Source organism: Ciconia boyciana, chromosome 6, assembly GCF_034638445.1.
Source record: "Ciconia boyciana chromosome 6, ASM3463844v1, whole genome shotgun sequence".
NCBI lineage: Eukaryota > Metazoa > Chordata > Aves > Ciconiiformes > Ciconiidae > Ciconia > Ciconia boyciana.
The window spans coordinates 51,481,446-51,495,368 of record NC_132939.1 but is presented as its reverse complement, the minus strand read 5'-3'; positions in this window follow the sequence as shown (position 1 = coordinate 51,495,368).

The window sequence follows — 13,923 nt, the reverse complement described above, 5'->3', positions numbered from 1 at the left end:
ACCTTCTGTGGTATTTTGAGACATTATTAGGATCATAACCCATGACTGCTTAATCTCTACTCTCATATCTGATATCACTGCTGGCTCCTGTTTTGTTGGTAACTGTGTATTAGTGTTTTGTTACCAGTGAGCAGCATAAAAGGCTATGGAAATGGAAAGAAGCATTCCATACAGATATTTTATTCAGACCTAACTAAAGACTGTTGCAAATTACTTCTTGAAATTGTAAATTACTTCTTCACAGAGCTCACCACCTCAGCTTATATTCTGGAATCTCTTTTCTGTGGCCTAATAGCCTTTCTAATATAGCTAATGGCAAAATTTCCATCAGCTTCATTGGTGGAGGGTAAAACTGTGTTTTTATTCTCACTGATATTAAAGTAATAGGAAATTTGCCTGGTGAAGTCTTGAGGAAGATCAGGCCTTGACAGTGTTCGGAGCACAAAAGTTTTACTGTATTACTTTCCTGACAAATTGTGGATGTCCAGCACTTTTTCGGAAGGTGTCCCACAAGTTGCAGGAGTGCATGTTAAATAAGGACCTTTGCTTTTGGTCTCAGCAGAAATAATAGAAACCAACAAGGCAATTTTCACTTTTAAACAAACACAGTTCCTAAGGGTTGAAACCAAGGTGGCAGCTCGTGACATGCCACTCAGAGAAGGGAACTATTTTTCCCAATGCATAAACTAGCCTTGCGGTTCTGCAAAGCGCAGTCACTTTTCAGGAGAACACCTGACTAACTTTAGTGCATACCATGCTATTCTTTTAGCTCAGTGAAGAGTTTAAGAGATCTTCTAGACATCTTAATAAGACTCAGTTCAATGATGTAGAACATTTGCTGAAAGGTACATCAATTCCAGTACACTTCAGTAGAAACAAAACTAGATATAGGCTGAGGACTTCGCCTAAGGAAAGCAACATGTCAAAAACTTAAAAAGGGAGCATAGTTTTACATGGTCATATGAAGTGTTTTATACTGCCATTTTATACTGTCTTATATATGGAATTCTGATGAAGAGTGGGGTACCTGGGGACCATGCTTCAGTTCAAGTTCAGACATAGAAAGCCTCTCTTGCACCCAGGCACTTACTCTCTCATTAGATTCATATTAATTCCTGACATGTCTGACTAAATATACACCTATCAGATGTAAAATTATATTAACCTGCTGCTCACTCTCTCTACTACTTGCTGAAAGTCAGTACTAATGCTTTATTCTTTTTTCATATTAAAAAGCTACAGGTGTGATAATAGACACGTTCCTAAAATTCTTTTCCTGATAAAGCATTGCTGCTCTTATGCTGGTGCTGTTCAGTAAACAACTGGAGAAAGGGCAAGAACTGAGCAATGATACTTGGGAATTGAGCTGCCCATGAAGCTGTGTCTTTGTTAAAACACTAGAAGAGTCTGTGGAAAGATTTGAGAATTCCAGTTCAGCCAGGGAAAACATTGTTAGTAGATGTGTCCTTCATGTTGTGAGTGTAGCTCAGCAAAGGCACATTCATTAGTTAGATGATGGTGGTGGGGATGATTATTTTTCCCAAAGCCAGATGTTTATTTGATCTTCATTACAAAGAACTCTCCTTTATTTGTTAAACAGAGCTGGCAGTACTCAATTCTCTAAGAGACGAGGTGCCAGAGACAGCTCACTATGAGGGAGAAAACACCAACAGCTTCCAGGAACCTAAAGCCTCCATTTGATCCAGCCAGACATCTTTTGGAGGAAAAGGCCTCTTTTACAGTATTTTGGAGAGATCTGTGTCCTCTGCCTGCCAGAACATGGAATTGCAAAGCTAATGATTGATAAATTGTTTTTCAGCTTTTCAGAGACTGAGAAAGCTTTGGTTAGAGTTTGGAAAATACTTTGGTTTTTTTTCTGTTTCATCAAACACAATTTACCTCAGGCATGTGTTAGTGGGTGTAAAATGTTTAATGTGTCAGACTGCAGAAAGATGGTGGGTGAATATTAAGGGTATCTCTTTTCTTCTGTATGTATGTAAACTAGCAGGAAACTTACTTAAACCTTTACAGTTATGTTACTGCAACACTATGAAAGGAGAAACAGTTTCCCCAGGAGATACTAATAACTTCGATGTGGGTAAAAATTTGAAGTTGAAAGCTGGCAGTATCCCTTTAAAACAACCAAAACTTTATTAGACAAGGAAAGTTTAAGGCATAAAAATGAAACCACTGTCAAAACAGCCTTCACCATGGGGTGCTATCCTATTGTCAAGTAATCTGCTTGCTAGCACCAAAACGGGGGAAAGTTTATCAGTCGCTTCCAGAGGAATGACATTGGCTCCCAGATGAGATCAATGCAGACTGCACTTGTCATTGATCTCTGCAATTTACCTCAGCTGACTTGCTGCTGCATTTTGTGCTTGACTGACATTTTTTCATACGAGACTTGATTTTACAGAATAGATAGCTTTTCTCACAAGACCTAGTTTGCAAACAAGATTGTAACCTTCTCCCTTGATTAAATTTTATCACTAGACAGCAACAAAATGTCCATAGTAGGTTGTTTTGTTTTTTTTTTAATTGCCTGTGGAATTTTGAAACTTCTGCCACTTTATTTCATTTGGACATTACCCTTATATAGGCATGAAACCTCTTGTATTTTATGGTTAACTGGTGAGTCTAGTGATTCCTGTTTAAAAAGAAATAAGTTTGGGGGACGTGTTGAAGTTTGTGTATTAGCAATGTTTCAAATCTTCCTCTGGATGTCATGTTTGCCATTGGGTTGCCTTGCTAAAATGTAGGCATGATTTTGAGCGGGGAAAACATCTGCAGGGACAGTGTGCATATGTATCTGGATGGACATTTGTCTCATTTTTTTAATTACAGTTGCAGAAGACCTAAGTGCTTTAAGTTTTAGTTACTTGTAATTCCAGATAAGAATAATGACCTAGAAATATGGTGTAACAAAGCAACTTAAATTAAGGGTCAATGCATTAGAGCCAAGGATTATGTTCAATAATAAATATTTCAGTGTCCTATCAATTATCCTCCAAGGTCTCCACAAAATATATAGCTCTTCCTGCTTTCTGGCAGCATGTCCTACAGGTGTATATATTTAAATGAATCACCCAAGTACTGGATTCTGAGATAATATATGCAAATAATGTCACTGGAATGCATATTTAATGACAAAATATGAGACTGTTTCTCGAAATCAGCCCATTGCACTGATTTTTATTGCAATGACTAATAGCTAAGTAACCCGTTTTAATAGGATGCATCACGCTAGTGAAACTACTGTGAAGGTGTTTTCCCCCTGTGTTTACACAGCAACTAGCACAACTGAGTCTGTTTCCTAGGTGCTATATTCACGCAGTTAATAAATATGTAGCATACAAGTGTTTTGAATTAACTTTATGTAATGTAGATATAATTGCCTGTCCTTGCAGCCTTTAGGAGACCTCACTGTAACTGCAGACATATTATTACCTATAAAAATGAGCAATGATGGCTTTCTGAAAATGATGCTTAAGTCAGTGATGTTAAAGCTGTCATGAAAATTCAGAGTGAGTGTCCTAATGTTCTGCATTCTGAAACACACCGGAACTCTCACTGGTGTCAATCCAGCATTCGGAGAAAACAAACCTTTGATCTTAGGAAACTAATCTTAAAAAATGTTGGCTGTTTCAAAGTTAACTCTGCTGCTAATCCTGTACTCATATATGTAATATATATATATTTAATGGCAGACTAGAGATAAGATTAAATGAACTAAGTCTCTCGAAAATGAAAAAAGTCTCTCTGCAATTCTCACTATATGTGACACTGCATATATATTCCTTGAATTTTACTTAATTTCTGAAGAAAAAAAATGCAGGTAAAAGCTGTCAGGTAAAAGCTGTTGCAACTTCCACCGAAGTCAAAGGACCTGTGCAGAAAACAAACCTCTTAGGTAAGTTCTGTGATTTAAAGGAACAAAGGCAGGACAAAAAATGTTACTACTATAGCTGGATCTCTTCCTCAGCTTTATTTAAAAACCAATTTTATGACTTCATGTGAAAACAAAACACTGAAAGTGACCTCTCAAGAACTACCTAATGTTCATATTATGAGCAAGCTGACAGTTATAAACTTCATTGGGTGGCACGGAATATATGACTCATATCACCTCAAATGGCAAAGCTGTACCATCATCTTAATTTATGTGTAGCTTGATAACATATATAGACCTCTTCTGGTGATCATCCTGTGCACAGCCATATGAAGATTGGTGTCCCACCTTGTGAGATAATAGCTGGAGGTGACTTAGAAATTAAACTTATATTCACACTTTTAGGTAAGGTACAGCATTGAAGAAGATTCCCGGGTGGAACGTGGCTGACGTGCAAGGCCATTCCATGGAAGTTCCCTAGGCCTGTAACCTTAGACGTCGGTGACGCCAGGGGAGCTTGGTGTACTGACTCTGAGAAGGTACTGTTCGGAGGGTGGAGCGGTGTGGAGACGCTGCAGCCAGGCTCTGCAATTGAATGGGAACTCAAAGGTATTGTGTGTGACCAGTAAGCTGCACATTTGCTATCCTGGGCCAACATTCTGTCATGTTTCTGACAAAATGCTGTCCTTTGATGAACTTTGCTCATTATAACATCATTATAATACCAAAACACACCTCCATCCCAAAAGCTACCCGCCTCCAAGGTGCGACCACCCCTCACTGAGCTTGCGCTTTGAATTTTTCCTAGCCTGTACCTTTAAAAGGGAAGCAACAAAACTTTACACCAATCCTAAACAAAGGTGTATGACTATAGTCACTCAAGCTCCACCCGAAAGGTGAAAGATAGTATAAAATGGCTTAAGAGAAAGAGAATGTTAGGGAAGACACCATCGCGTGCCACTCTGACCTCTGGGATCAGTCGATGGGCTGAGCCTCTCTTCCCCCCCATCGGGACGCCTTTGGGTAAGATTCGAACAATTGGTTATTCCAAGTGCCTCCCGGGGAACTTAGAAATGTCTCTAGAGTTGCTTTATCATCTTTAACACGTTTATAGCTGGCAGTGTCACTCATACTCTTGGTATTTGCACGTGCTTTGCAGGCAGTAAATTTATCACCGGTAATCCAAAGAATCTGTGTATCTGTTGCTCTAATAAACTGCACTCTTTATTAACGTGGCCGTGATAGTTCATGCAACACAACTAGACTGTGGGTGCAGCGCGTTTAAATTAACGCTGTCGCCTTTACTCTGATGAATGGCTGCATATACAGTCCTTAGAAAATAACCGTTGACCAAGTCTGAGACTAGGACTGGACTTAGCTGCACCTAGACTCCTCTCTGAGAAGGAGTTTAGAAAGCAAGGGGGTCCTGTCTGAACCTCGTGACTCAACGGGAGGGTTCCCCCCCCCTCAGCCACTTCTCAGACTCCTACACGACAGTAACTCTTAACGCAACACACCTTAGGGAGCTTCTCATGAGACACAAGAAATTTGATACCATAAGCATGTGGGGGCAGCACAAGGTAAGGTAATAAGTGATGCACATTAATTAAAATGAGCAGATTCCACTGTTAAAAAGAAGTTTTGTGGGGAAACAAATTTAATTGGACTTCAACAGTCTCAGTATGTTTAGTGAGCACAAATAATGCTATAAATAGAGACATACTCACATACGTTCATGTGTATCTGTTTAGCCATCGAGTGCACTCATGTACAAAAACAAGCAGTTTTGGCGCTGCTTTAATAATGTTTTCATGTGGGAAAAGATATAAGCAGACTACCTCTGATATGAGGTAGTCAGTGAAATGTATTGTGTGTCATCAGATTCTACAACACAAACTTTCATATTTTATGAGCTGTACAGCAAATATCTGTACAATATAGACATATTAAGATGTCACCAGCTGACTGGAGGTTTTACATTTCCATATAGTGTTATTAAAAACAAAATATAGTTTTAAGTGATGGATATATTCTGCATTGATTTATGTTCTGTGTAGTCCTGTTGCAGTTAATATGCCCAGTTCATTTCTGGTGCAATTCCACTAGAGTAAGAATGTTAATGTCAGTATAGCTACACTAGGGATGAACTAAATCCAGTAGGATTACAGTAAGTGGATAAGATTATTGAAATAAATACCCACTTGTGCACTATGTCATAATTTTTAAAAATCAAATCAAAACTTAATTCTGCAGTTCTTCTCCTTACATACAGAAGAATGATCAAAGATATCTAACAGGAGTGTGATTGTGAATGAGGGCAGCAGCTTGGACCCTGATCTTAGGAAAAATAGTATGTTCATGCTGTATACCAGATTCAGAAACTTTATAACAGTGTATACCTGACAGAAGAGTAAAAAGAAATTATGTGAACCCACTGGCTCTAACAAGACTAAGATTTGACTCTGAAGACACTCGTAATTAATAATATTCATATGGGTGTTGCATACCCATAACTTCAGAATACTTGCCAAAAATAAATAAATTCCAATTGCTATCGGCAATTTAAAGGAGAAAGGATGCCATTCTAGATCTACCTGCCACAGTGCATGGGCTTCATAGGTTTGTGTTTCTAGATTCAAAAAGATAACACTGATTCAAAATAGCTTTTCAATCTTGCCATTCTCACTACTATCTAGCTCTAATACTCATCTCTTCTGTGATTTTGCTTTCCTTCCTTGAAATAGCATCTATGATAATTTTAAATTTTTCAAGGTGTTTTTGGGCCAGCTTTCTTGTTTGAATGATCCACTCTCTGAAGTGTAGATGCCACCACACTTGTTTCAATGTGATACCTCTCTCCCATGGTGCTGGTTGGATTTCAGTCTCAATGACTTAGGAAGAGAAGCATGCCTGCCCTTAGCCTAACTTTGCAGTGTATCTTTGGAGGAATTAAAAAGCATTATCTTCTCAAGCTTTTCTAGGCTGATCTGTTCCATGAATCAAATATCTAGCATGTCACAATATTATTTCTTTAAACTTGGTTGAGTTTTGCCATTACTATTCAGATGGCTAGTTGATATATAATTTGGAATAAGGATCACTGATTGCCTTCAGACATTTTTCCTGAAGCTGTTGCAGATCAGGCGGGTGAGAATACAGTTGCACCAGAAGTGATCTGTTACGTGCTGATAGAATGCAAACCGCTTCCAAATGGGAAAGCTCTGATATACTGTCCCTAGTTTCCACTGCCCATGAGCCCATTAGCATCATCAGTGCTATCTGAGGTCTTCTAAAAAAGGTGACTATGAACCCAATATCAGTTTATGTATTTTCTCAAATTCTGAATTTGTGTTTCTGTAGATTCTGGTGCCTAACCCTTTCCACTGAGGAGTTTTTTCTCTTTAGATTCGGACTCTATTACTACTGTTACAACCCAGTCTGTTCTCTTTGATTGTTTACAGCTGGGTATTAAGTAAACCCTTGACACAGTATACATTCTACCATGTTACAGTAATTCCAAAATAGGAAAATCCTTTCTTCATTTGGTCACTTACAGCCAACTTTCCTCATTTTGGTGTCTGGCTGTAAATGAAACAAACCAGATGGTCCTCACTGATCTGTATTGTGTGTGAGACATCTCAGTGCTTTTATGTCAGGGCACAGATTTGTCTCATCTAACAGTGGCAGAGAAGCAGCTCTTTTGTGTGTTTATTTGATGTTTGTGGTTCAGATGGCTGGCAGCATACACAGTCCAAGAATGGCAGTCCTCCAGATTTAATACGATGCTGAGGATGACTAGTGGAGGGAGTTGAAATGAACCGAGGAGGAAACATGAAAGTTGTGTTGTGGTATTTTGTTAAAATGTTTTCATATTGAGCCTGGACAGAGTTAGGAAAGAAAACAAATGATCTGTCAACTGTTTTGTCAAGATCCCAGGCTAGGGGAGGAGTGGTAAGTGGAAAAGACTGCGTGCCTAGTGACCATGTTCTCTAGCATGCCCATCCTTGGCCAAAATAGAGTGGACTTGAAAGACTTTGAAGGGAATATTGAGCAGCTTTGCTTTGACAAACAGATTAGGAAGTATGATACCATAACACGAGAGCATGTTGAACAGAAAATAAAAAGGAGTAATCTGTAGAAGAAAAGGATTACTGGAGCGTACGAGAAAGGAGAAGTTCAGTTTCAGAGAGGAGAAATTTTGAGGTCTTTCAGTTTGTCACAATAACTAATACATAGCCATGTCTTTTTCAGGTGTGATTGTTTGTCATGACGACAAAAAAACCCACTTCTCCCAAAAGCCTAGAGGCTCAGCAACTGTATTGTAGAAATATTTCTGCATGGTAGACTGTCTTTATTCTCTTCCTTAAGCACCTGCTATTGACCACAGTTAGGTATGAGACACTGGAGGAGGTGAATGTTCAGTCCAAACCTGTACAGCCTTTTCTCTGTTCTTATGTCTTCAATTGTCACTTTTCTGCACCCTGGAAATATCAAAGTTAAATTTCATTTGGAAGAATCAGGATTCCTTGCTTATTATCTGTTTAATTACAACTGGAAGTAGTTTTTGTTGTTACCTTTCTAAACTCCTAAGCAGTGCTATTTTAAAATATAAAAAACATGGAGCTGACTATCTCAGTGACTGGGAAGTTATCTGCAGTTTAAAGCACCTATAAAATCCTGATCTCTAACATTTCTTCTATGTTTTAATGATTTTCTGACCAGCCTGGAAAAACTGAAAAACAGAGGCCAACCATGGGAATCCAGATGACACCTAAATTGTGATGGTTTCTTGACTCTGGGATTTAAATTTGAATCTGTACTTGTTACAGGTAGAGATAAGTAGCTCCCAATTTAGACCTGTACAGCATCCATGTAGTTCCTGTAGCTTTTAATTTAGGTACATAAGACACATTGTCACAGAATTAAGCTTATCGTTCAGGAGGAAAGGTGCAAAGAAATAATGAATCATTATTTTAGATCACTTTTTAACCATAGGTTTCCAGGTTTGTAAATAAGTTGGTTATCATAATCCTTATTTTACAAATGAGGAAACAGCCTAGAGGCACAATGGGGAATAGAATGTAAGTCTTTAAACTCACATGGTTTGATTTAACTATATTGTCTATATTAAGATCAGAAGACAGTTTTCCTTCTGTAGTCAACCATACACATAAAAAACCCCCCAAACTATAAATACCAGTAGTAATGTTTCTTTATATAACCTGGAACACTCTAACAGCTTTATCCCAAACTCAACAAATTCTAGCACTGTCAGCTACTGGTCACAACATCAAGTCACAACTGTAACTGTTTACATTATTCATTTGCCATTATTGTAGATTCTGTCAGTAAAAATTACATGCTCTTTACTGAATCACACAAACTTCCTGTGGAAGTGGAGAGGTCTTCACTGTGAGAAGAACTGGTTTATCTTGGCAGACAAGAGGAAAAGAGAAAAATTTGGTTTTAAACCTAATTTTTTAAAACCAATAGGTGTTTGCCCCACTACACTATTTGGAGTGTGACTAACTGATTGCTAATGGCATTTGGGAAAGCGTGTTAATGAGACGTGTACTCATGTTCTCTCAGCAAGAATAATAGAGAGCAGAAAGGCTTTGTGTGGGTCAGGCTGGGATGATGAATGCGAGAGATGAGCCTGAGCAGAACAGAAAACTCCTGAGAGCACTGATGTCATGAACTTTCTTCCCCACTCTTGTTTTAGATAAATGAAAACAACTATGTGTGTTCCTTAAGAGTTCAGCTGGTATCTTTTTCTTGCCAAGAGGATGCTCTCCCTAGTGATTCCTTACCAGCTTTGTTATATAATTGTGCCTATATTTCTGCCTTTCATATTCAAAATAGACTATTGTCCTACTGGCCAGCTGTTACTTTGATAAGTAAATGTTCTAGAAAGAAGTGATAGGAAACAACTTCTGATTATTTTTCCACATTTTATTACACAACCTGAGCCTCTGCTATTCTGCTGCAGTCTTCACAAATGTAAATTAATGTCTGCACATTTAACCACTTACCTGTGTCATTTATGTGGGCTTTTATGTATGCAAGTGGAATTTGCTACTTAATCCCCTGTTTATGGCAGAGATACTTGGGAAGATTCAAGGCAAATGGGATAATTCAAGTTCAGCAGAGAGTCCTTCCTCTTCTGATCAGATCCTCATGAAGAAGAGAGGAAGGATACTTTTTCTTAGTAGTCTATCAAAATTACAGATTTTTCACGTGTTTGCTGTCATACAAAGTTCACAGTTAAGCCTGGTCAAGTTCCAGTCAGTGAATTATCAAGCCTGACTGGGAAGGTAGAAAATGGGGAAGGGATGCCTTTTTTTAACAGTGCACATTCTCCTTGGGTTGCCTTGAGTCACCTTCTGCTGTCTAACCAGTATGTCCCTGAGACATAGACTGAGGCTTTGCCTCATGCTGTACTACATCTATTGGAATCCACATAGTGAGTGCACTGTTTTACTTCAATGCATCAGCAAGAGAAAAAACCCTGCCAGGATTCTGTTATAAATCTCTCCCATTAATAAGGGAGTTACGTTCAGGAAATTAGCTCTTTTCAGTACGTGGAGCCTTTAGGAGCATTACTGTGTTTTAGGGTTAATACCATTGTTGGAAATTAGTCCCACAGTCCACAAAGAAGCAGCTCCTGAACTATGACTGTATTCATGACCACAGTCCTTGCAAGGATGTGTTCTGACGAACAGTACTTTTTTATACATTCTATAATATGAAGGTGAGAAAAATCTCAACGATTTTAATTGCTAGGGCAAGTGTTATAAATGATACATAAAAGTTTAGATCCTCTAATAAAGGGTAAAATGAAGTTATAAGACTGACTGGCAGGAGAGTAGAAGACATTTGTACAGCAGGGACACTGAGAGATTTTCACTTAATAGAAGAAATCCCTTTTTAGTTTTCACACTCTCTGAGTGTTCTGCAGATTTGCATTGGCATTTCTTTCCCAGGCACTAATGTGCCGGTTGAGAGAATATTCTTGGTAATGAATGACATTGAACTGATGACAAAGCAGAAGTGAGTACAGTAAGGGAAGAAAATAAAAAGGCTAGCACCATTGTTAGGATGAAACACCTGCTGTGAGTGCCGCGAAAGGCTGCTGGGGAGCAGGCAGCTTCTGAACAAATCATTTTCCGAGGAAAGCTAAAAAATCCCTGCCTGCCCACTAGGCCTTCTTTCCTCCTTCTCCTCATTTTCTTTCCTATGGATTACTGTTTTCATGTATACGTTTTCTTTAACACATTGTTAACAGCTTGTAATACAGAGGTTGCACATAAACAGTTTTTGTTTCAGATTGATATCTAACCAAGATTTCTTATTTGTGTCCCATTGGTTTTCAAACTAACATATTCTTTCTGAGCACATCATATAAAATTCCAGCAAGCCCTTTTGTAAATCTCTAAGATGTGTTAACGGCTGTTTAAAAGGGTCTAACCACACTGTTTCAAGTGATAGCTCCAAAGGCCTTTGCTACACTGGCTCACCAGTCTCACAAAAAGTCTTTTTCTAGGAAGCCAAAAATGGCATTTCTAAAGCTTGTCTTTAGCAATCCATTGTGTCTCAGCTTAGAATTCTCCCCTTTTACTATCATAGAATCATAGAATGCTTTGGATTGGAAGGGACCTTTAAAGGTCATCTAGTCCAACCGCCCTGCAAGAGCAGGGACATCTTTAACTAGATGAGGTTGCTCAGAGCCCCATCCAACCTGACCTTGAATGCTGCCAGGGATGGGGCCTCCATTACCTCTCTGGACAACCTGTTCCAGTGCCTCACCACCCACATTGTAAAAAATTTCTTTCTTAAATCCAGTCTAAATCTGCCCTCCCTTAGTTTAAAACCATTGCTCCTTGTCCTGTCACAACAGGCCTTGCTAAAAAGTCTGTCCCTGAAGTAATGGGATTCTTTCTTTTGCAAATGCAAAGAAATTTTGGCAAAAGATGGAACTGATATCCTCTGCAACCTGCCCCCATAAAACTTATCTCCGGCTGGCACTTAAACTCAGATACAACTGGCGTGGAATTTCCTAAGTGGGATACCTGATACCTATCTAACAGATGGGCCTGTGGGGGAACAAACATGTACTTCAGTCTTGAGTGTTTCAGGCACTGAGTTCCACTAAGGAGTGTTTGGACTGCAGTCTGCTCAGAGAAACATTAGCAAAAATCAAGGAGACATGAGACCTCTGTAACTCCAGTAATCAGCAGAATTAACTTTGGCTTCTGGTATAATGTAAAGCATGTTTTGGTGCTCGTCAGCGACAACTAGTATTTTGCTCACAAAAGAAAGAGTGAGAAGGAGCATTTTGACTGTTCTGTTGCTGATTTGAAGATCATGCCCACGAAACTAGGCCTAAGTGCCAGTGGAGGTTTACTGGAGTGACTTTACATTGGTCTGTGAGGTTGCTTTTCCAAAAGACTTGAACTCTTTATTAGGATTTCAGAACATTTAGTGCACATAATTTTACTTTAACTTGGGCTGCTGCTCTCCATTCAGTAAGTTCACCAGCTAGACTGAATTGATTTTTAGTCATAAACGGGAATACAGTGAATATCACCTATGCAGAATATTTGGTAACTTTTAAAATTTCTGCCATATATTTTCCACCATATATTTAGGTAAAACTGTCTGCTGAGCACAAAGGTGCTCTAATACCATGGGAAGTATTTTATTAATAACAATGAAATGCAGAATTATATTTTCAAATGAACTGGAAGAGAATTATTCCCAGACCATTGTGACTGCTCCAAGGAGCTGACAATAAGAAATTTTTAGATGTCTTTAAAGCATAGGCTGCTTTAATGTGGTAGCGAAAGGTTTTATACTTGGAGTTATGTTTTCTGAGTTTTCCAGGTGGCCTCAGGTAGAACCATATCAGAGAGGCACTATAGCATATGCTCATTCTCTTAAGACTGGATCATCCATAAAAATGACTAGTGACTACATCAGTGGACAAGGTAAGAGCTACGGATGTCATCTATCCAGACTTCTGTAAGGCCTTTGACACGATCCCTCACAACATCCTTCTCTCTAAATTGGAGAGATATGGATATGATGGATGGAGTATTCAGATAAACAATTGGCAGGTTGGTTGCATCCAGAGGGTAGCAGTCAACGGCCCAATGTCCAGATGGACATCAGTGATGAGTGGTGCCCCTCAGGGGTCTGTATTGAGACCAGTACTGTTTAATATCTTCATCAATGACATAGACAGTGGGATTGAGTGCACCCTCAGCAAATTTACAGATGACACCAAGCTGAGTAGTGCAGCTGAGAGTTGACATGCCTGAGGGATGGGAAGCCTTTCAGAGGGACCTGGACAAGCTTGAGAAGTGGGCCCATGTGAGCCTCATGAGGTTCAACAAGGCTAAGTGCAAGGTTCTGCACCTGAGTCGGGACAACATCCAGTATCAATACAGGCTGGGAGATGAGTGGACTGTAGAGAGGACTGTAGAGAAGGACTTGGGGATACTGGTGGATGAAAAACTGGACATGAGCTGACAATGTGTGCTCTCAGCCCAGAAGGCCAACCGTATCCTGGGCTGCATCAAAAGAAGCGTGGCCAGCAGGTCAAGGGAGCTGATTCTGCCCCTCTGCTCCACTCTGGTGAGACCCCACCTGGAGTACTGTATCCAGCTCTGGAGTCCTCAGCACAGGAAAGACATGGACCTGTTGAAGTGGTTCCAGAGTAGGGCGACAAAAATGATCAGAGGGATGGAGCACCTCTCCTATGAGGAAAGGCTGAGAGAGCTGGGGTTGTTCAGCCTGGAGAAGAGAAGGCTCCAGGGAGACCTTATTGTAGCCTTTCAATACTTAAAAGGGGCTTATAAGAAAGATGGGGACAGACTTTTTAGTAGGGCCTGTAGCTATAGGACAAGGGGTAATGGTTTTAAATGGTTTTAAACTAAAAGAGGGTAGATTCAGACTAGGTATGAGGAAGAAATTTTTTACAATGAGGGTGGTGAAGCACTGGAACACGTTGCCCAGAGAAGTGGTAGGTG